Consider the following 25,467-nt stretch of genomic DNA (forward strand, 5'->3'; position numbering starts at 1 on the left):
CACGACGACGTTACACTGACGACATTAATGATGTTAGACCACTGTCCGCAATAAATTGCAAGCCTCGTCTAGCATTTCATACGTGCTTGCATTTGGTAACGATTGTTCTCTACTTGACTTTGACATACTTGCAATATCTTCGATCACTTTTACATGATAAGAATTTGGCGAGCAACTTTGAAGAACTTTCAATCGGCTGATAGCTTTCTTTTTGCAAAGCTTATACATTACTCAATACCAATACGTTATGCTATTTTGCAATACTATCCAACTTATCAATTTATTCAGTGTTATCAGTTATTCAGAGCTTGTACTTGAGAGTTATTTATTGTAATCATACTGTAGTAACCGGTCAGTGACTGATAAGCTAAGAATTAGGTGAAGCTAAAAATTAAACGCATATTGATTCTATTATTGACCCCAAACTACGAGTATTATGATAATAAAATGTTTCTAAAATTAATAAACAAATGTTCATTTCCCAAAACAACCAAAACTACAGAAAATATTAGATAGTTTACAATTACATACAGTAGTTAGATTCAGAAATTTCTTAAGGTGCGTACAGATATACGCGCCGCGAACATGAGCAATTCACTTTTAATCAGCTGACTATATCTGCATTTTTACAGAAACAGTAAAAAGCTTGACATCAGCTGATTAAAAGTGAAATGCTCATGTTCGCGGTGCGTGAATCTGTAAGCACCTTTATGTGTCTTCTACAGGTTAAAAGTTTTCAGTGTGGAAATTGACCTATTCCACTAACTTATCTATTTCACCTAGGACCGAATTAAGCTACTTATCTATTTCATGTATCATTATAATGAATGGGCCAAGATGACTAACATAAGGCGTTGCACCCTTCAGTCTGCTAGCGCTTACGTGGCAGTGGGTTCGAATCTCGCCGGTAAGCACGGACGTTTAATCATCTCCTCAAATCACCCAGGCAATTTTCTCTACCCACGCACAAGCTAAACGCTCTAGAACACTCTAAGCGCACTAAAAAAGTTTATAATACTGTAAATATTTCAAAGTAAAATAAAATAAAACAAATATGAAAATAGAAAAACTATGGACTGAACTAATGTATGCTTAGAATACTTGTATTATACTTTTTATTGGAGAGAAATAGTACAGGCTCAGCCTAGTTTTTCCTCCAATGTCATAATTGTATTACGATTGTAGTGTTTTTATAGAATAAATGAATAAAAAAATCCTAAATCCTAAAATGACTTGTAAGCATACATTAGTCAATAGTTTTTCTATTTACATATTTGTTTTATTATCTTTCACTTGTTTTCTTGGTTCTTATTTTGTACTGAAAGTAAATTTTGTTATCATGGCAAGTCTGTTGCTTAAGCCGCCATTTTCTGACACCGTTGAGTGGGAGGAGACTGTCTAGCTAGGCCAATGGCAGGCGTTCATACCCTTGACCAATAGAAGTACTCGCCTACAAGTATAAATTCTGCTGCTCTTGTATGTAGTTTTAGTTTATCAGAGATTGACAATGGTGTAATAACCGAAACCGGTCTTTCTAAGTACAGTGTCAATAAATCTGTGGTTTTCTGACAATTTCTTAGTCTTTTTCATTTAACATATTCTTTGTTCCTTCTTAATTTCTGAAAGCTATTACATAAAATCATATATTTTTTGGACATTCTTTATTGATTCATACGATAAGTACATCATCAAAATAATAGGGAGAGAAAAAATAAGGTAACCTTATGCTATTTCTTTCACAAATTTAGATAAGGCTACACATAATTATTGGTAATGGTTTCTTGATTCATTCCTAGCTGCGATGTATTAACACTTTTTCTATGTATTTAAACACGACATGCAGTCAAATATTTAAATAAATAATTAAAAACTTTTACTTACTGAAGTACTTTCGACCGTCTAGCGATCATTTTCAACAGTGAAAATTGACTGCATGTCGTATTTAAATACATAGAAGAAAGTGTGTTGAATAATTATTATTTTTTGAATGAAAATCTAATGTATGTACAACAAATAACGACAACCTTTATCAAAATAAAGTTTCCACATTTGAGAGAGATACTGTGGATGAATAAAGCAATATTTTTGCAACTGACCTATTGTTATGCATTTTAGCTATGCATGATTTCAATGGAGGAAAGCAAACGTTATATCCAGCATTAAAGGTTATAATGCATCATTATTATGAATTATGGTCATCTTTCGTTGGTTATATTGCGAAATAGGTGCGATGCGTGAGTGTAAAGGAAGAAAAGAAAGTGCAAACATAACCGTGAAAATTACTTTTCGTTCACATTCTGAGAGAAAATATCAGCGAGCTCAACATGCATGTTAGCCACATGCTCCACTTTCACTCCTTCACACACACCCACACACATCTTCTGCTACTGCAAACACTCTACAACGTAACTAAATAATTATTATTATTTTATTAGCAATTAAGAACCTACTGGAGATCACTGGACTACGGAAAAACCAAAGAAGGTCTGTGTATTGGAGCCAAACGTCAGCTTTAATATACACTTTTCTGGTTGGTTCTCTTCTTATTCACTCTTTTATGAACTGTCCATGAATTTAGTTGTGATTGAATGGTCCCAGAGCGATTTATTGATTTTTTTCCAATATCCTCCTGCTTTGTCAACTAATGAATGAAATAATGAATATCTAACGAGATACAGATCTATCTAATCAAACCCAGGAAATATATATATGTAAGGCGGGATGCACACCGAAGAAACGCGTTTCACGAAACGTGAAACGAAAGTTGCTCGCAATCGACTGATAAGATTAAGCAGGGAACGTTTCTTTTGTATGCATGCGCGAGTGAAACGGATTGCATGAAACAAGTTTCATGAAAGAGGGCTTCACGAAATGCGTTTCTCCGGTGTGCATCCCGGCAAGGTACAAATCAAAAACCAAAGAGGGCATGAGTATTGGAGCCAAACATTCAATGCTTTGCAATGCTTCATTCATTCATGAAAGCATTTCATTGTTTTAATATTCACTAGTTGCTTCTTTTCTTATTCATCCGTTTATGAAATTTCCATAATTTCAGTTGTAATTGTCTGATCGCAGAGCAATTTTTCAATATTTTTCCAATATCCTCCTGTTTTGTCAATAAATGCATAAGATAATGACTATCTCACAAACTACAGATCTATCTGATCAAACCTAGGAAACATATATCTGTAAGATGCATATCAATAGTAGAGTAATATAAAATCTATGAGTGGCACTTTTTGTGTAGTTGAGAAGTTGATATTGTGGTAATTATTCATATTGAATGAAATAGACTAAGAAATTATCTTTGGACAATAGCCGAAACCGATCTTTCTAAATATCAATGAATCTGTAGTTTTTTTGAAAAATTCTTATACTCTTTTTCATTCAATATCTATGAGTGTAGTACTTCTTGGGATCCAGGGCCATGTGCTAACACTACGTTTAACGATAAACAACGTTTACTTGTAGATATGGTTGCATTCATCATAACGTGTTTCATACGGGATTTAAACGAACAGCTGACATTTCTCCGTTTAAACCGAGTATCTGTATACGGGCCTTAATATTTCACACCTTAGTTTACTCTAAAACAGAGATCAAATTTGAAGATCACAAAAATTGAATGGTTATGAAGTTAGTAGTAAATTTACTTAACTCGACAGCAATTCATAAGCATTAAATTCAATCAACATTTTGTTCCTTTTTATCTTACAATAATCATAAGATTTCTTGAATCTATTGGATTTATAGAAGGCTGGGTACGTCCCTGGTCTGATACAGACGCCGAAAAGGTATAGTGAACCTTGATAGGAGAAAAAGAAGAAGAATATAAGAAGAAGAAGAAGAAGAAGAAGAAGAGGAAAATAATAATAATAATCACTGATAGGCAGGTCCTATATAACAAGTCTGGTATACTCTTGATGGACATGTTGAGAAAGGAGGCTATCATAATTGATGTTGTGGTGCCAGCTGATGAGAATGCTCAAAAAACCCGTGGAGAGAAACTTAGGAAATATTAGGAACTCGCATTTGAACTCAAAGATATATATGGCTTGCACAAGGTAAAAATATTGCCAATTATTAGAACTGTGGGTGGGCTAATACCAAAAACAACAGTGGAATGCTGCAAAATTATTGACGTTTCAGACAATCTAGTAGAAAAATGCAAAAATCAGTTCTTCTAGATACGGCACGTATAGTACGTCAAACACTGCAATGTACCTGGTATTTAAAATGTAGGCTGATGAGAACAATCTGAATAATAGAGAAGAATTGGAGGTTGCATGTAAATGCCCCTCTTATTTGTATAATCCGCAAAAGCGTGAATAATAAACAGCAATTATTGTGACATTTTACCAAATTTATTCAACCGAACAGTTTGACGCATTTAAAACCAATATAATATGGATGATGAGATCATAACTTTTTACATAATACAGTCAAGACTGCCCCGCCAACGATGTATCTAGTCCAGAGTGGGAAAAGTTGTCTCTGACATTTGCATTTTCGGTTGAACTTTCTTCAAATTCATACATTGGCATCAGAATGCATTTCAGCATTAACTCCAGTTCACAGTTATGTAACAAGGAACTTTTTTCTGTCAACAAATTCTCACAGTTTCAGCCCAGCTTTATAATAAACACTCGAATAAAAACTACAAGATTTTTATTACTAACTCTTTCTTATAAGCTACTCTCTATAAAGTCAAAGCTTACTAGAACTCATAGTAATAGAAATTAGAACAAAAATATAAAAAAATAGATAACTATTATTATTGAGACATGTTAATTTATATTTCAATTAAAGTTATCATAATGAGATCACAAATAATCTAGATCTAGAATATGGTTTTCAGCATGTAAACCTAGCCTGCAAGAACAATAATTCAGGGAAGGGATGATTCCGACCAATCAAATTAGTGTAATAATTATTAGAGTAATAGATATAATAAGTATATAGATGTAATAATTATAGAGTCAATACGTTCCGAGTTAACGGTATGAATCCAAGCATATCAAAAATGAAGTATAAATTTTGATTCTTGGGCTTTGTTTCTTGTTATTTTTGATATTCTGAGATCTTACTGAAGAAGGAATTCAGCATAAAATAACTTGAATTTGCAATTAGCCTCAATAATTCCTTATTGTTAAACATCTAATTAACGTTCTATCAAACATATTATAAAGCATCGTATAGAGCATCATTCTACAAACAAATATAAAACAAAAAGTTTCCTGAGCCATTAAATGAGCAACTTCTGTTTATATGTTTAGATGTTTGTATTTCACCGGATCTCGTAAACGGCTCCAACGATTCTCACGAAATTCAGAACATAGTAGGTTTATAATATAAAGATTCGATTGCCGTAGGTCTCATCCCTGGGAAAACTCGCTGAAGGACATTAAAAGGATCATTATTATTCATCCTTCGAGAAACAGCTGATAATAATTATTTCGTCGTCTGTTAGTGATGGAAGTGAGTGAGCGAGTTCATGTGTGTGGGACTGTTTCAAAATTATGACTCAGCTGTTGAACTTTTGTAATCATACAATCAGGTACTTAGTGCCGGTTGCAAAAAAGCCGGGTTATTTTCAATCCTGATTGATTCCAGTAGACCCATATTTTTGAAATGGTCTTCTCTGATTTGGTTCACGTGAAGTTAATCAGGATTAAAATTCAACCGGCTTTTATGCAACAGGGCCTTTGTGAGGGAAATTTTTGCATTCCTCTGTGAATCAATCTCAATTTACTGTGATTAGATAGAACATTTCTGTATGCACTATGAATATTATTATAATTTCTTCTTTCGTAATACATTTTGTATGCTTTTGTCCTCCAGAGCGAAGCTCGGTCCCCGATATTTATTATTAAACATCAGAGTCCGATAACTGATAGCATATCACTAATAACCAAGTAGAAATAGCTGCTTCCACAACTTCATATCAAGTGAAAATTTTACCGCCATTGTCCATCCAAATATCAATCGTATTGTTCACATATGAGCCGTTGGGCGGTCAAAATGAGGCCATGTCTCACCGACACAAATAATAGCTCTCTGGAACCTATACGAAGATTCCATTCGATATATATTTTTTATTGACTGAACATTCCAAGAGCGAATGATTTCTTTTCGGATCCTCACTCTCTATTGTTTGGTAAGATCGGAAGACTTTTCGATATAGCCGGGAGATTTGAAAATTTCTCGTTAAAGGCAGTTATTACTTCCTGACTATTGCTATGGTCGTATCCTCTCCATAGCTTCTATCTTTCATTCATTTATACTATTCGTTCACGAGACCCCTGTATTTCTAGATATAAATTTCTCGAATGACTGATATTGAGCATTCACAAGTATTACAATTGGAAGCTTGGACTAGTATAGTGATATTCATTCATGCAGTCAGCATTTCCTACAAATAGCATTACTGATTCACATTCAACCAATTAAAACTTGAATTAATTTAATTACTCAATAAATAATTATTTTTTTTACTCAATTTAATTTAGTTTTTCGTATAATAAATATTATCAATTCAAACTTACAGTCCGAAGTGAATTTCACTACAATATTATAGATAAGGAATCGTTATGATTACATGATAAGAGATTTAGGAATGCTATTTTCTGGAGACATTCCATTGGAATTAAAGTGAGATAATTGAAAAGCTACATTCAATTATCCGTGTTACGGATGGACACGTTAAACCGTCAGTCCCGGCTGCCTAAAAAGCAGTCTTTAGGTCATGTCACAGGCCCTTAAATTGATCAGTTGCGACCTGAAAACTCTGACACCAGACCTGAGCCAGCCAGGTCATTCGATATCCTATTATATAAAGCGAGCAATTTCTGTATTTATCTATCTGGTTATTTATGTTTAACGGATCTCGAAAACGGCTCTATCGATTTTCACGAAATTTGGAACATAGTAGGTTTATGATATGAAGATTCGATTGCTCTAGGTCTCATCCTTGGGAAAACTCGCTGAATGACATTAAAAGGATAATTCATCCTTGGCTGAAACAGCTGTGGATAGTAAAAAAGTAAGTACGTGAAAAATCAAAATATCGCATCTCCGAAATTCATAAGATGACGTTTGGCCAGCTGTGAAATATAAACACGATCATTTTAGTATTGTGTTATGTTTATCAATAAATAAAAATAACGAGCGAAGCTCGGTGCATCGACATTTATTATTATATTATTATTAATTTTTCAGATGTAGTTCTCAGTAAAAATTTTAATTCACTTTAGTCCTCATTGAATAATATCTTGCAAGATATGGTTATATATAAATATATATGGTATATATTGGTATCTGCTGCAATGATGCGATTCAAGCTCTGAGTGTTTTGATGAAAATTTGAAAGGAACTCTAGAAATATAAATTTACGTCAGTTTAAATTTACTCCAGTTTAAATTGACTTACTAAATTTTCTAATCACTTCAGTTTTCCTTGAATCATATCTTGCAAGAGATATTGGTATGTGTTGCAACTATTCAATTCAAACTCTGAACGTGAAAATTTGAAAGAAACTCTAGAAATAGAAAACAAGACAATTACGTGAATTTCATGTCTTGGACGAGATAGTAATTTGTATAGGCCTGAAAAACAGTTCAATATTTATGATCATGCCACTTTAATGGGACAACCAATAAATCATCATACCTGTCAAAAGTTATCCAAAGTTTGTAAAAATTTGTCCTCATTTCCTTATCTTATTTTCATTTTACTTTCGAGCTAGATGATTTGACAAAGACTCATTAGAAGATAACATTTCAAAACTCACAGAACTAGTAACTATGTGGTATGTCATAAATCTAATATATGTTCAGATATTTTGTGCCTGAAAATACTTGTTTTGGGGTATTAGAAGATTGATAACTTGACTGAGGAACGTTTGTGGGATATGAGATTGTATATTGTGCAATTTACAGGATTGTATACATACTAGTAGTTCTGTGAACAGTAGACCTCACGCAGTATCCTCATCCACAAGTACCTGATTGAAACTATAGTCCTTATGGAAATACAGCAATAGACTGGTTTCTCCACACATCTGTGTAATCACTTGTCAGCTGATTTATGATGAATAATTCTATAGTCTGATTTTTACTCTAATATTGGCGTATGAAGGAGGCTCCTTTTTCCTTTTACATTATCCTTGAAATGCAAAATTTCCAAAAACCTTGTATATACGTCGACGCGCAATTAAAAAAGGAACATACCTGTAAAATTTCATGAAAATCTATTATCGCGCAAATAAATAAATCATTATCCGGTAAATGCGCAACATATAAACATATAAACATTAAGAGAAATGCCAAACCGTTGACTTGAATCTTAGACCTCACTTCGCTCGGTCAATAAAAAAAGTGCACCCAACAGCCTTAAAGTAAATCTCACTACAGCTGACATTCACAGTATTAGTGTATACAAGTGAAATATGTGTCGATAGATATAATAACATTTGTAAATTTATTTATTTATTTATTTATTTATTCATTATAATTTCTACAAAGTAGCACTGGGAAAGAAAAACTAAGGATACTCCTTGTACTATTTCTGTCCCAAATTTAGATAACAAGAAAGTATATTTAAATTGAAAGTATATTTAGTCGACTGGTTCCGGTGAGCACCTTATTAAAACCAACCATATAATGGGGTCTTCAGGTTCAGATCGCGGTATCCAGGGACAGGTTCTATTCCACGGGCTTTCACTCTCTACAGCCAGGCTCCCATAATGCGTCAATATACGGGTCTAGCTGTGATTGTTAGGCGGTGACTTTTTTTTAAATAACTCCTACTCATTCACTCCCTTTCTCACTCCCTCCAACCCTCTCTCTCACTCTTTTCCTTATCTTTCTTTCTCTCTTTCCATCGAGACTCGGCTGCACCAGTAGGTCAGCATCAGCACCTCGCCTATAGTCACCAGTAAATAATGACAAACTACTCATTTTAAACTGACTCTAATGCTCGCTCAACCCTACCCTTTACTCTTCATTACAGAACCTACTAATAAAAAAGTAATAATTCCAACCTGAAGTACTTCGTACACTCGCCCAGCTAACTTATTGGATGTGGTTCTATTTGTTGGAACTTGTTTCGGCATCTCGAAATTTTTATCGGTATGTTACGTAGTGGTCACCAGCTAGTGAAACCGTCTGTCAAAATTACGATTGATTGTACTAGGACCGTTAGTTTTTGTATCTCGTTTAGTGAGAACCAGATTCTTCGAAAGTGATGAGGGCAGGATAATCTAGGTTTAAAAGTAGTGGTGAACTCTAAAATTGTTGGGTAATCAAAATAAAAGTCGGTTATTATGTAGTGTACACCGAATTACTGTCAAACTTGCTTATAACTCAATCTTCTGTAATGTTTTTCGTACATCAATGGGATTTGATGTGTGTTTTTAGTTGAAAAGTTATCAAGGTAATAGTGAAAGAGGTATTGATTTCAATTCGACTAAGCAAAGCACGAAACCGTTATGTAGTTTGAATTTTGAATTACTCAAAATTCTCAGTCATTAGTCAGTGGAACCATTCGAAAACTATATGATTATATTAATCTGATTGAAAATTCCTTCCTCTTTCCAACCATGTCCTGGTAATTAGATATTGACTGAAAGTTTACTAGTTATTAACGTTTTTCAAAAATATCGAAAAATCTATATATCTCGAAAACTGAAAAAAATATATATATAAGAAACTGAAAAAAATCTATATATCTCGATATTGACTGATAGTTATTAACGTATTTCTAAAATATCGAAAATATATATTCAAAAATATCGAAAAATCTATATATCTCGAAAACTGAAAAAATATATATAAAAAACTGAAAAAATCTATATATCTCGATATTGACTGACTAGTTATTAACGTTTTTCTAAAATATCGAAAAATCTATATATCTCGAAAACTAAGGTCGATATAAGAAAATTTTACTGGTCATTTTTTGTTGCAAATTCAATGTAGAATCTATGGTCTTTGGCTGTTACACCTTTCGTGGGACACCCTGTATATACAGTACTATTCTTGAGTCCAAACCACCTTTCAAAGCCTGTCAGGGTCTCTTCACTCTACCATTAATGGTCTATGGTGATACCAATAAATGACAGCATAGAATGAAGATATCTTAGACCAGTTATAGAATAGACACGCTGGGAAGTCTAGCCTCTGAAGCCAACATCTACTGTCATATCGCCAAATCGTGGCATCATCATTGAATAGAAAACTTCCAGATTGTGTCTATTTCAGAAGGATGTAAATTATTATTCATTAAAATGGTAAATTCCCGCTGCACTCCCGCTGGAATAGACACAATCTGCTATGGAAAACAATGTAAACAAACTCTACAGTAAAGTTTTCTTTAGTGAGGTCCACGTTATAATGACAGTATTTGATCAACTTTGGTTTTGCTATCCTTGTCTATCAATCGACAAAGCCGGTGGTACTATCCTTTTCTAGGCCCACAACGATGCCAATTATGATTTTGACAGTGTAAAAATATAATCAATTAATACAGAGAATCGGCATCGTTATTCTTCTATCTTTATCAACTGCCATTATAACGTGGACCTCACTATATCCGATGCTGACGTCACGATTTGTCGATATGGCAGTAGATGTTGGCTTCATCGACTTTCAGTATGAATATACAATGGGCCGTATCTATTCTATAACTGGTCCAAGGGTGATACCAATAAATGTGTGCCTCGCTCACTGACATTAGCAGTCACCGATTGATGATCATATAATATGGAGAAAAGAAATCGGCTAATGTTGTTTTTGGCGAAGCTACATAATCGCAGCAATTCAAGGGACCGGTTCGCCGGCTTATCAACAGACCACGCCGAAAGCATCCTCCCGGAAAACGAAGCCGGTAATAGAATTGCAAGTTGACTTTCGTTTTCACTTCGACTGTCTTCGCAAGGACCTGCCAATGAACGTAACTGTGAATCGAGTAAAGCTCTCAGATGTTTGTAGACATTGGTACTATTTGCAAGTACACAATTATTATGCAAAGATAGGACCAGGTGACGGAACAAGATAGGAGCTCTGATAGGACCAGAGATAGGAACTTATTGACCGAGCGAAGTGAGGTCTAAGATTCAAGTCGTCGGTTTGGCATTTCTCTTAATGTTTAAATGTTTATATGTTGCGCATTTACGGTGAAACGCGATAATAGATTTTCATGAAATTTCACAGGTATATTCCTTTTTTATTGTTCGTCGACAGTTTTTTGCTGTATTTTCATAAGGTCTATAGTTTTAATCAGGTACTTGTGGATGAGAATACTGCGTGAGGTCTACTGTTCACAGAACTACTAGTATGATTATACTGAATTTATAATATAATTTGGATTATCTACTGTAGATTTAGAAAAAATTTGAAAGGAAATTGAAATATGTCATTCTAACTAAAGATGAATTCAGATTATAAATTGATTCTATAATGACGAAACAGTTCCTGATTAGTTTTTAGTACTCAGATGAATTACTGAGAAATTCCCGGGCTGACAAATCATTTTTGAATAGTAGCGCTCATCGAATTTCCATCTAGCTATTCTCCCTGTTGTCAATATTTGCAGTAGCAGAAGTCTTATTTATTTGTCACATTGTGTACAAATACTTAACATGAGGGAAGGCACAACAGGCTCATGCCCAAAACTGTCCCATTTGCAATTAATACTATACTGTCCAAATCAAAATGTTGGCTATGTCACTTTCACTTTTCAAAATACAATTTACGCTCTTCAATACTCAGATAAACGAGCAAATTTTGAATCAAACAGATACTATTAGAGTCTAGAATCAAAAAATCTAGAACAGTAACTTAATAATTATTACCGTATTTAAAAAGTCTAAATGTTGAATGAAACTAGAAATTTTTGAGCTAAAAACTTCACACTTTACAGAAAACCACTTTTTTCCAATAATAAATTAAAAATTCCCGGTGATTTACAGCATTTAATTTGGATTTTCGTTCAATAATGATTATTTTTCAGTATTAGTACCAGCACAGGTACAGTAACTAAGAACTAGTTCATAAATATAGTTTATAACTATATACAAAATTACATTGGGATGGACATGCGCAGTAGAGAAGGCATACAGAGGTATGGATACAACGACGGCGATGTTTCCGTTCTTAACCGGCCAGCGTTCTCCAATTTCTAGTGAGTATTCAATCGCTCATGTTAAACTTACGAAGTTTCCTCTCTGCAAGCACCAACTCGACTAATTCTAATCGACAAATTGACAACTGCGCTTCTACCTATAACTCTATCCATCACTGTAATTGGCTGATCTCCCTCCGTTTCTCTGTGCCGCATATTCCTCCAAGTCAAAAGTAATTTTGTACGGAGTATAGTTGCTCTATGGTACAAGCCGTGTTATTTATTAATGCAACAATGCCTCAATATTATCACAGCTGTGATAAGTTCTAAATAGTGTGTTTGTCTTTTCGGTCTCAAAATTGTATAGTTTTTCAAAGATTGGAGTTTTCTAATTAATTGTGATTGATTTGATTTAATTCAGGAGTATTTTTTCAATTTTAAAATGATTTGTGTGTAGTTTGAACTGTAAATTGAGTGTGTAATTGAAGAATGAAGTGACACATAACCTAGCTACATTTGGACTGTTGTATAAATTAGAATTGGAACCGTTTTGGGCTTATATAAGCCTGTGGTACTTTTCTGTAAGTTGTGTGATTCTGAAAGATTAAATAAATAAATATAGTTTCTTCTAGAAATATGTAAATAAACAAGATAACGTCCTACCGAGTCTTGAAGTAGGTTCAGTATGAAAATCAATGACAACTAACGAAAATTGAATTTTCTTCAGTTATACTGCAGAATATTCTCTCCTATTGCTACTTCCAGCATAAATGGAAAATTGGCTGAGTATAGCAGGTATATGTATAAATTTGTGAATGAGAATTGGACAGCCTCCTGGCTTTTCAAAATCCAAACATTCGTCTATTTTACATGGATTTATAAGTTTGACAGCTGTTTTATTATGAAGAGTCGTCATTCATTTATAAACAGGATCTTTTCAGTGTTGGTTTTCCGCCAAACATTTTTATGCCGCAGTTTTGAAAAGATAATGCGTTAGTTCGATCGCCGATTTTATTATTTTCAAGACTTTCTTTCAGACATGAAACATCTTTCAAAACTGCAAATAAAATAGAGGAAGAAATAGACGGGTTACACAAATAGCAGCTGTAGTAGCAGAAGAGGATTTTAGCACTTTTTAGTCCCCCTTTTACTTTTTAAACAAGCAGGCAATCAACGCTTTCTTAACTAGTTCAACAGCAATAAAAATAGAAATTCATCAAATTTAGCTCATAAAACGTGTTACACTATTCTCTACTGTTTTTCTTTGAATTTTTATTAGTATGGTCACAGTAAAGCTCTCTGTAACTTGATAATGAATTCACTACATCACAGTTATGAGAAACTGTTACTGAACCGATAATATAGATTTCAATTTAGTCTATCATCAATAGACTAGATAATTATTTAGTCTATCACTAATAATCTAGTCTATAGATATTTAGTATATCTAAACTAAAACTATCTAAACTTTAGTATATATCACTAAATTATTTAGTCATCATCAATCTTTTCTCATTCACAAATATCCCTCATATCAGTGATTCAATGTTACATTAGGTACTTGTTATACGGTGTTATACACCGTGTCCCATGAAAAGGTTTAAACGTTTAATTTTATATTAAGATGCGTACAGATTTACGCGCCGCGAACATGAGCAATTCACTTTTAATCAGCTGACTATATCTGTATTTTTACAGAAACGGTAAGATACAGATATAAAAAGCTTGGCATCAGCTGATCAAAAGTGAATTGCTCATGTTCGCGGCGCACCTTTAAGTTGCGTAAAAATTTACGCGCCGCGAACATGAGCAATTCACTTTTAATCAGCTGATGCCAAGCTTTTTATATCTGTATCTTACCGTTTCTGTAAAAATACAGATATAATCAGCTAATTAAAAGTGAATTGCTCATGTTCGCGGCGAGTATATCTGTACGCACCTTTATACACCGTGTCCCATGAAGAGGTATAAACGTTCAATTTTATATTACGTGCCCACTCATGCATCGAACTTTTACAAATTTTACACAGTTCACAAAGTAAGTTCTAAAAATATTCTAGGAGAATTTCAGCTCCCTAACCTTTGTAGAAATTAAATGGCGGCATATTGAAAAATTTACCAATTCATTAAAATTTTCAAGATACAGCCATTTTGTTTCTACGAAGGTTAGAGAGCTGATATTTTCCCAGAATATTTTGAGAATATTTATCAAATAAATATTCTGTGAAAATTTCAGCTTCCTAACCTTCGTAGAAACAAAATGGCGGCATATTGAAAATTTTACCAATTCATTGGAATTTTCAATATGCAGCCACTTTTGTTTCTACGAAGGTTAGAGAGCTTGAAATTTTCCCAGAATATTTTGAAAACCTACTTTGTGAACTGTGTAAAATTTAAAAAAGTTCGGTGCATGAATGAGCACTTGATATAAAATTAAACGTGTAAACGTCTTTTTTGTGTAGTTGAGAAGTTGATATTGTGGTAATTATTCATATTGAATGAAAAAGACTAAGAAATTGTCAAAAAACCACTGATTTATTGATAATTAGAAAGACCGGTTTCGGTTATTACACCATTGTCAATCTCTGATAAACTGATTTAAATCTCTGGTTTATCAGAGATTGACAATGGTGTAGTAACCGAAACCGGTCTTTCTAATTATCAATAAATCAGTGGTTTTTTGACAATTTCTTAGTCTTTTTCATTCAATGTAAACGTCTTCGTGGGACATGGTGTATATGTATTAGATACTTCGGTGATAATGTTAATCATTTAATGCAAACGGTCTAAAATTTGAATCATTGAAAAAGTGGCCCAGTTTATCTTACTGTTTGCGAGTTACTGGTCTGCTGCCGTCAATGAATATGACCCACTTTACCTGCAACAAAAAATAGATGAAATTAATTTCATGAAGTTGAAACAGGTGTGAAATTCATGGTGAGAAACGATATCTAATCACTAATGTCAGAGATTCTTATTTTTTCATTAGGTGCTAAAACTGTGGGGAGGTAAGAATTTTGAATGGATTAATTGGATTTGGAGTGAATGAGTGGAGCTGACCATTGAGAAAAACTGGAGTAGTAAAACTTATAGTGGGGAGTGGACCAATTCTTTTTCTATAGTGAGGTCCACGTAATAATGGCAGTGGATATAGATAGAAGAATAGCGATGCCGATTCTCTGCATTAATTAATTATATTTCTACACTGTCAAAAACATAATTGGCATCGTTGTGGACCTAGAAAAGGATAGTACCACCGGCTTTGTCGAATGATAGGCAAGGATAGCAATTCCAAAGTTGAACAAATACTGTCATTATAACGTGGACCTCACTATATAAGTCCCGGTCCAACTCAAGGTTCTACTATTTAGAGTTGGAACCGATCATTATCGAATTTGAGCTCAGTTTGGTCTGCCTATTAAAAATGTACGTCTTTCTCATTCGCCAATATCACGTTTTTACACTTGTTTTATTGGATCCATCACGAATATTAATTTAATTATAGATCATGAGATGGATGAAAGAAACATATATTGTCGTGTCCCATGAAGATTCACGAGTTAATTCACGTTGCCAGCTCTTTTTGTTCTCAATTGTCATTGTGTTTGACATGAATTATAGTGGATTTACACTTGAAACGTGATTCAACAGATGAAGTGAATCATTGAAAACAACTCTATCATCCCGAATCCAGTCTTGAGAATACAGCTTCTACGTGTAAATTCTTGTGAAGATGTTCTATTTGAGAATTATTCGTTTTCTCAGTTGGTGGTCTCATAATCTTATTTCAATTTTGTCCCCAACTAGTGCTCTCTGGAAATTTATTTATTTATATTTTTTACAGAGTAGCACTGATTGGGAGAGAAAAACTAAGGATACTCCTTGTACTATTTCTCTCCCAAATTTAACACTTTAAAAGTCCAAAATAGGGTTATGATTTCACTAACTAAATTTGAATAATGTAATATTTTTCTTTCAATCGTTTCTCTAGTCAACATGGAAACTAATCAATCCTACAATTTTTGTTGAAATCTATGGTTTATCAATAATGAAATTGGTAATTAATATCGTCAACAATATTGACGAATGTTGCCTTAGTAACAGAGTTGAAAATTTTTAAATTCCCAGTTTTTGTAACATAATTTAATATTTATCTCATTTTTTGGACAAATTTTTTGTTTTATATGTGTTTATCTAGAAGTTCTAAAGGTTTAAGAACGAAAAGTTTGTTTTGGAAGTGAATTTTTCATGAAGAAATTTCATAGGCCAGATTACGAACGTATTCCAACCTTAAAATGAAAGTGTTATTGCGCATAACATTATGAGTGGATTTTGAATTCTCAATTTGAAGCTCAGTTTTTGCAAGCCGGGCACAGCAATGTCTCCCGGCTACATAGGCCAAACAAGTTATTGATTCTGAATGTTTCTAATTTTTGTATTGGCCTATGAGTGCATTTATATAAGATTCTAAGTTAATAGTAGTATAGCATCTGAAGCTTTAGACCTTGCAAAACCAAAGTTGATGAAATACTGTCATTATAACGTGGACCTCACTATATGAGAACGTTTGTGGCAGTGGCAAAGTGACGGTGACGTAGCTGACCACAAGCAAAACAGATTTTTTCAAAACCACATGCGATACAATATTTCAGAGTCGATATCAGCACCAGGTGTGAGGCGTTTCTATATGAAGCGAAAAATGCGAACCAGTATAGTCACGAACGATAACACCAGCCAAAATAGCTATTTCAACTTAATCGGCTGTTCGTTAAGGAATAACGCACCTGCGGAACTATTTTCATGCTTCGTAAAACATCTCTAGATTTGTGCCATACTATTCTATCAATGTCACTTAAAAATACTTGCAACAGGGTCAGGGTGGCTGAGAACAGAGCCTGTTTGGTTGCTACACCTTGCTTGAGATGTTGACAAGTAAGGATAAGGATCAACTTCACTTTCTGTAAAAATGTAGTTTAACTGATAAACTAGTAGTTCAGTGAACAGTAGACCTCGCGCTCAGTGAGTTACATTGACCTGTTGTTATGTTTTCTCAAAAATTAATAAATAATTTATCAATTAAAAATGTCCAGAAAAAATTCTAAATAAACATAGAGCTTTCTGTCCTATATCGTACCGTGACGTGTCGTCTTGGAATGTAAGTGTGAGCGCTGTTATCAGGTCAAGCTGCAACTGTCTACAAAGCTGATGGAAAGATACATTTTTCAAGATGTTTGATGGTTTTGAACGGGTAGTATTATAGTCCACTAGACAGCTGATTTATGATGAATAATTCTTTAGTCTAATTTTTACGGTAATATTGGCGTATGAAGGAGGCTCCTTTTTCCTTTTATATTATCCTTGAAATGCAAAATTTCCAAAAACCTCGTATATACGTCGACGCGCAATTAAAAAAGGAACATACCTGTCAAATTTCATGAAAATCTATTACCGAGTTTCGCCATAAATGCGCAACATATTAACATATAAACATTTAAACATTAAGAGAAATGCCAAACCGTCGACTTGAATCTTAGACCTCACTTCGCTCGGTCAAAAAGTAAATTCGTATGGCTTTTGTTGGTGGGCAGTCCCTTGCAGGAAGGTCCTACCGCCTGAATATATAATTTAAGCTGTCAATAGGCCTTACGACTGTCATACTTCAGCCGGGACCGACAGTTTAACTCATATTACAAGGCAAATAAAATATTTTATATTGATGGTCGAGAATTCATCATCATATTTCTTTTTCTGAAATTGAACATTCTTTATTGATTCATACAATAAGATCTTGCTTGAGATGTTGACAAGAAAGGACCAACTTTACTCTCTATAAATATGTAGTTTAACTGATGAAAAAGTAAATTCGTATGGCTTTTGTTGGTGGGGAGTCCCTTACAGGAAGGTGCCACCGCCTGAATATATCATTTAAGCCGTCAATGGGCCTTATGAATTACATACTTCAGCCGGGACCGACAGTTTAACTCATATTACAAGGCTATTAGTTATGAGCTATTACTCATTTTATATTAATGGTCGAGAATTCAACATCATCATATTTCTGTTTCTGGAATTGAACATTCTTCATTGATTCATACAATAAGTACATCATGAAAATGATAGGGAGAGAAAAAAAAGGTAACCTTGTCAAGGTAAGGTAAGTCTTGTTCACTTCACAAAATTTTTAGTCATCAATTATTTTCACAAAGTAGATTTAATTTAGACTCTTCAAAACCAAAAAAAGGAAGAAATATTTTACATTTATTTTTATAATATTATCCAATATTAAATTCATCATTTTATATTGATGGTCGAGAATTTATCACGAAATGAACTGTACCATATGAATTCATCGTACTTTAATGAGAAGTCATCACCATAGAGATACAATTGCGTAAGTAGATATCCCATGGTATAGGACGTTTATGTCGCAACTTTTACTGTTATCTCAAGCCGATTACTATTGTAGATTTTTACTGTTTTGTTGGGGTGAGAGTGTATGAACGGCACAATATGAGAGACTACCAGCGTCACACACCTTTTTGGGAAAGAAATACGTGGACTATCAGCTTGAGATAACAGTAAAAGTTGCGAAATAAACGCCCTATACCATAGGATATGTACTCAAGCTATTGTTTCTCTATGTCATCACCCACAAAAAAAAAGGTTTTTATGTTTGATACTATATGCAGTACATCTTCCAGTACCTACAAATGCTATACGCAGTACATCTTTGTGGATCATTTATGAGTGGCTGAATGACATTTTCTACGATTTATTTTTTTATTGTGGATGATACCCACATGAGCTTTTTGCTTGTGCGTAGGTAATGGGAAGTGCGAGAGTGATTTATGATATGATCAAACGTCCATACCTATTCGATGGAATTCATCTGGATTCGAACCCGCGACCAGGTAGCACTGGCAAACTGAAGGGTGCAACGCCGTAGTATGATATTGGTATGTACGATACAACGCCTGATACTATAACGATGATCAAACGTCCATGCCTATTCGATGGGATTCGGCGGGATTCGAACCCGCGACCAGGTAGGACTAGCAGACTGAAGGGTGCAACGCCGTAGTATGATACTGGTATGTATGATACAATGCCTTAGTACGATGATACTGGCTAATTAGTGTACAGATAAATCCAACTAATATTGTCGATTTAACCCCGATCATTCTCTTAATCTTTATTATCTTGTCTAAAGATGAACAACAAGCAAATCTAAAATACTGTACAATGTTGGAAAGAAGGCGACCAGCGTAAATACAAATCTCAGACACTCATTTCTTCACTCCTTCAGGGATTTTGGCACAATGATTTAAAATAAACCTCCAAGTTGTACAAGTTCAGAACTCCGTGTTCGAGATGGAAAAAATTGCGAGACTCAACAAACGAGCATTGATCATTTAAGCAAGCGGTTCCTAAAAAAGGCAGGAATTTTTAGTCTCTTAACCAGAAATTCCTAATCCCCTGAGCGGCTAGGATGATAATGATGAAGAGCTGCAAGATGAGAAAAGAAAATGGAGGTGCAAAATAAGGGCGATATCTTTATGGGGATGGAAGTACAGTGGGAGAAAGAGAGAACACTGAGAGAAGTACATCAGGGATGATACTTTCCCAGTATTAAACTAGTGTATGCTCTTGTCGGCGCAAGGAAGAGAAATGGAAAGTACAGTGGGAGAAAGAGAGAACACTGAGAGAAGTACATCAGGGATGATACTTTCCCAGTATTAAACTAGTGTATGCTCTTGTCGGCGCAAGGAAGAGAAATGGAAAGTACAGTGGGAGAAAGAGAGAACACCGAGAGAAGTAGATCAGGGATAATACATTTTCCCAGTATTAAACTAGTGTCGACCCATATTTCACGTAGCCTGTGCCTAATAGGAAGCCTCGACTTACCATTCAGCTGAAATGCTCAGTATTAATCGTGAGCTAGTAAAAACACATTTAGCAAATAGCAATATTTGGCGAGTTGAGAGTGTCAGATGGGTGGGTGTTTTGGTGTGGCACGCGGGAGTTTTTAGCGAGGATTTGGCGTGGTTGCGACCGTTGGCTTGGAAGAGCTGATAGCGATGGCCGAGCCAGAGGCTGTTGATCATCCCAGCGCACCACACCACCAATGCAAGTCACCCCACTCCCACACCGCCTACCGCAATATTTCGGCCAGTCTACTTTTCCTATCCCGTATATGTGCGCGCCATGATCCCACATTTCCTGTATGCCTTTTTCAACGAGTGCATCGTACGAAAATAGCTGATTAAGTACTTTGCTCACCCGACAATTTCATTTGACCGATATTAATAATTCAATCGCTGACGTGGATTTGCAAGTTATTTTAGAGGATTTGCATGGGAGGTTAGTAGCAACTGACTTCAGAGGTTTTGGAATAAAATTTATTGAAAGTAAATATGATAAATGGGAAAATTACTGGAGGGTGGATTTGTAATTTGATTAAAATATTAACCGTGACCCTAAGAAACTATTCCTGGTGAGTAGAGTATTGAAGAATGATTTTTATTAATTTCATATTTTGATAATATATTAATGATATGAAGTACCATTGAACATATCAACGTTACAACATGATTTATAACGAACCAAAAAATAAGAATAGAAAGCATAATTGCAACATGAGACTATAGTGAGGTCCACGTTATAATGGCAGTGGATAAAGATAGAAAAATAGCGATGCCGATTCTCTTCATTAATTAATTATATTTCTACACTGTCGAAAACATAATTGGCATCGTTTTGGACCTAGAAATGGATAGTACCACCGGCTTTGTCGAATGATAGACAAGGATAGCAAAACCAAAGTTGATCAAATACTGTCTTTATACAGTGGACCTAACTATAGAAGGTTGCTTCAATGTGTTTCATACCTTATCAACAATCACATACGGTAACATACTTGATATAATTATGTCGAACGAGCTTGCAAAGAGAGGAATTTATTATTGTTAGTACATTATCAACTACAGTACATTCGTGGGAGCATGATGACATAGTGAAGTATATTACTTACTTTGTGTGTGATGATGATCACATTATCAGTGATAAAATCTAGTAAATAAGTGTGATGAATCAAACAAGAAAATTATTGATCAAAAATAAAGCTTTATGAAATTTTAAATAAGAGGACTTTATAAAGATTTTGTGTAGTTGAGAAGTTGATATTGTGGTACCATTCATATTAAATAAGAAAACTAAGAAATTGTCAAAAACCACAGATTTATTAAAAGTTAGAAAGACCGGTTTCGGTTGTAACACCATTGTCAATTTCTGATAAACTAAAACTAAATACGGGAGCAGAAGAATTTATACTAGTAGGCGAGTACTGCTATTGGTCAAGGGCATGAACGCCTGCCATTGGCCCAGCTAGACAGTCCCCACCCACTTAACGGTGTAACAGAAATGCCACAAAATTACGGCTTAAGCAACAAATTCGCCATAATAACAAAATTTACTTACAAATACTATGGATAAATGAATTTGTACTGTAAATAAATGTAAGTAAATTTTGTTATTAAGGCGAGTCTGTTGCTTAAGCCACCATTTTGTGACATTTCTGTTATACCGTTAAGTGGGTGGGAACTGTCTAGCTGGGCCAATGGCAGGCGTTCATGCCCTTGACCAATAGCAGTACTCGCCCACTAGTATGAATTCTGCTGCTCTTGTTTTTAGTTTTAGTTTATCAGAGATTGACAATGGTGTAACAACCGAAACCGGTCTTTCTAACTTTTAATAAATCTGTGGTTTTTGACAATTTCTTAGTCTTCTTATTTAATATGAATGGTACCACAATATCAACTTCTCAACTACAAAAAAAGTTTTTGAAACTCAACAGCCAAGATATTTCTCACGGATTATCAACATGCATTACATAACTGAGTTGATCTCAGATTGGTTGCGAATGAATGAAGTGAAATTCACAGGAAATGGATGAATAATGCAATCAGTAACACTCAAGGGATATACGAATTTAAGTGTTAAGTATACGAATATTCCTATTTAAGTGTAAACGTTCTTTGAAATCATGTTTGTACGGGCGAAGTATAGAGATGCAAATCCACGATAATCAAAAATTATTCAAACATTATATTGAGCATCAAAAGCTTGATCGCAATAGGGATACTAAAAATTCAAAATGAGCGGTAATTTAGGTGCTAACACGGAAACGTGATAGGTTATTGGTTGAAAGTGTTTATGAAAGTAGGATGATACCCAGACCCGCTGCAAGAGTCAACGAATTCATTCTCTCTGTCTTGAGCAAGAGTCAACGAATTCATTCTCTCTGTCTTGAGCAAGTGTTCGGTGTCTTCTTCTTCGTGACCTTTCACTCACTGGCTGCAAGCATTTCAACTTTGTAGAAAGTGAACGATACATATGAGTCGATGATCGAACCCGGCAATGGCACCTGATCACGGAATCATCATCCTTTCCACCATTTTGTATCAGTCTTGCAAAATTATTCTTGTTTTGACATGATCGATGTTTGCTTTTCACTGGGTTGCTGACTTGGATCATGGTGGAGAAAAGTGAAAAGTTCACCATTGCAGTGTTTTTCTTGCCGCATTGAACAATATCCGATCATCTATTTACACAGATTTGTTTTATAAAAATATACAGTGGAGCTGATAAAGATGATTCCCATGAGATATTATTCATAATGTATGATTGGTAATATCAGTTTGATTAGCTTAATATAACAGTTAGATTGATAATATCAGTTAGCATGACCAGAATCCAAAAAATGATTATTTTCACAAAAAGAAAACTAAAATTCAAATCTATTCCTGCACGAGAGAGATGATATACGATAACACGACACACACCATTCAATTATATAGAACAAGGAGCTTGCAATACAGTGGCTTTTGAATTATAAAATATTGAAAAATCAATTAAAGGAAAATTCTATACTATTAAACGAGCAACTTCTGTTTATGTTTGGATGTTTATATGTTTGTATTACAAACGATCTCGAAAATGGTTCTGACGATTCTCACGCAATTTAGAACATAGTAGGTTTATAATATAAAAATACGATTGCACTAGGTTTCATCCCTGGGAAAACTCGCTGAATGACATTAAAAGGATAATTATTATTCATCCTTGAAGAAACAGCTGATAATAATTATTTTGACGTCTATTGATGATGGAAGTGAGTGAGCGAGTTTATGTGTGTGGGACTGTGCCAAAATTATGACTCAGCTGTTGAACTTTTGTAATCATTCAATACGGTTGCAAAAAAGCCGGGTTATTTTCAATCCTGATTAATTCCAGTAGATCCATATTTTTGAAATGGTCTTTTCTGATTTGGTTAACGTGAAAATAATCAGGATTAAAATTTAACTGGCTTTTGTGCAACCGGGCCTTTGTAAGGGTAATTTTTGCATTCCTCTGGGAATTAATCTCAATTCACTGTGATTAGATAGAACATTTCTGTATGAACTATGAATATTATTATAATTTCTTCTTTCGAATTAATTTGTTTATGCTTTTGTACTCCAGAGCGAAGCTCGGTCCCCGGATATTGGGAATAAAATTATACCATATTCAACTGGTTACGTCCAATCTACTTTGCCAATGACAGATCCTTCCACTGTCCGATTGGAATATGAAAATTTAATTTTTTTCATGTGAACAGAAAATAACAGAGATATGAAAAAACAGCCTGATTCAACGATCAACATTCCAGAAAGTAGAATTGATGTTTTGCCAATGAATCAAGGAAAATGTAGAATGCATTTACCAAGAATAGCTTGAGGACAAGGAAAATACAGTTCTCGACATGTTTGCTAACTGTTAAATATTCACTGTTCACCATCTGGTGAGGCATAGGGAAATAAGGATTAGACTCTTGACATGAAATGTCAAAACCTAACATATTGATATTTCAAACGTATAACCTCCACTCTATTTTTTAGAAATTACTCAGAAGAAAAAAAATTTTGCCCAGATTTGGAGATGATTGATTGCAGGGAAAACTGCAGGAAATATTTAGTTTTTCTGTAGTGGAGAAGAAAATTCCATACCTCGTACGCCTTTTCTGTCTGGAAGCCTTGTTAAAATAGGTTCCCTCAATCTTAATAGCTAATTTGATCCAGTTACTTAATTAGGTTGAGGACGACATCTTAATGATTATAACACTATTTAGGATGACAGATGGAATGCCACGATGAATCCATCATCTGCTAAGCTACATGAATAATAGACCAACTGTGCTGATATTCTTGTTTGAATATTCAAATGAACTTCGCATGAATCTAGATTACAATAGCACTAACATTGTGAAGAGATTCTATATTCAATTCGAAGCTCCAAATCCAGAAAAATCCATCAATGAGGAGCAAATCAAAATAATCCTTCTATGACTTTTCATAGTACACTTTTCTTGACATTTATTTGAAACACTGCAAAGATAAACTCATCTACTGCTATGTAGACAGTACATAGCAGACTCTATAACAATGTGGAAGTGGAAATAAATACAGTATATGGAATTTATAGAGGCTAAATTTCATAGAACCACAAGTATGCGTTATAACTTAAAATTGGAAAAACTTCATAAGAAACTTCATAAATACATATAATATCTCTCACAAAGTATTTCATGAGGGCTACTTGATTTGTTGGTTAATAAAAAATAATTCCTTAGTACCCTTTTGCTTTTATAATTTTTTTTTAAATAGAACACAATAACAAATGGCTTGGATATGCCGAAACTAGTAGTAGTTGTTTTTTTTTTATAATAAAGTTTTGAAATCAAAAGGTATCTATGGAATTATATTTTATTACTTAATATAATATCTCATATATGCTAATAAAATGATCTATCATTGTTGTTGTGTTTTATATAATAAAGTTTTGAAAACAAATGGTATCTATGGAATTATATTTTATTACTTAATATATCTCTCATATATGATAATAAAATGATCTATCATACAAATTACATATTATTGTATGAATAATACTATGGAACATATCCATCACATATTGTATAATATAACTGACAGAAAAAAATTCTTATAATTTGTAAATATTGTGAATCGGATTAAATAAAATTTGAAAATAATTTAGTGCAAAAACGTGAAATGATTCTTTGGTACTTCATAGTTGAGAATAGGCTTGATAGAAGTAGAGGCCTCCATCAATAATTGATTTGCAAATAGTCGCGAACACTGAACTGAGTCAATTTTCACTTTCAAGTAGCGACAATAGGCTGGCAGTGCACAGTGCAGAAAGGGTTAAAGTGGAGTGGCCGTTGGGATTATTAGTATCCACCGGAGACCGTGGCAAGTAAATTCGCTCAGTTTGGATTTCGGGAGGTCGCTT

General features: G+C 34.2%; 1 protein-coding gene across 3 annotated transcripts in view; it reads right to left on the reverse strand.

Moving 5' to 3' along the window:
- The window catches only part of LOC111053226 (uncharacterized protein C18B11.02c), a 658,598-nt gene that overhangs the window by 606,165 nt on the left and 26,966 nt on the right, over positions 1-25,467 (reverse strand). The window lies entirely within an intron of this gene.

The sequence above is a fragment of the Nilaparvata lugens genome, chromosome 3, assembly GCF_014356525.2.
Source record: "Nilaparvata lugens isolate BPH chromosome 3, ASM1435652v1, whole genome shotgun sequence".
NCBI lineage: Eukaryota > Metazoa > Arthropoda > Insecta > Hemiptera > Delphacidae > Nilaparvata > Nilaparvata lugens.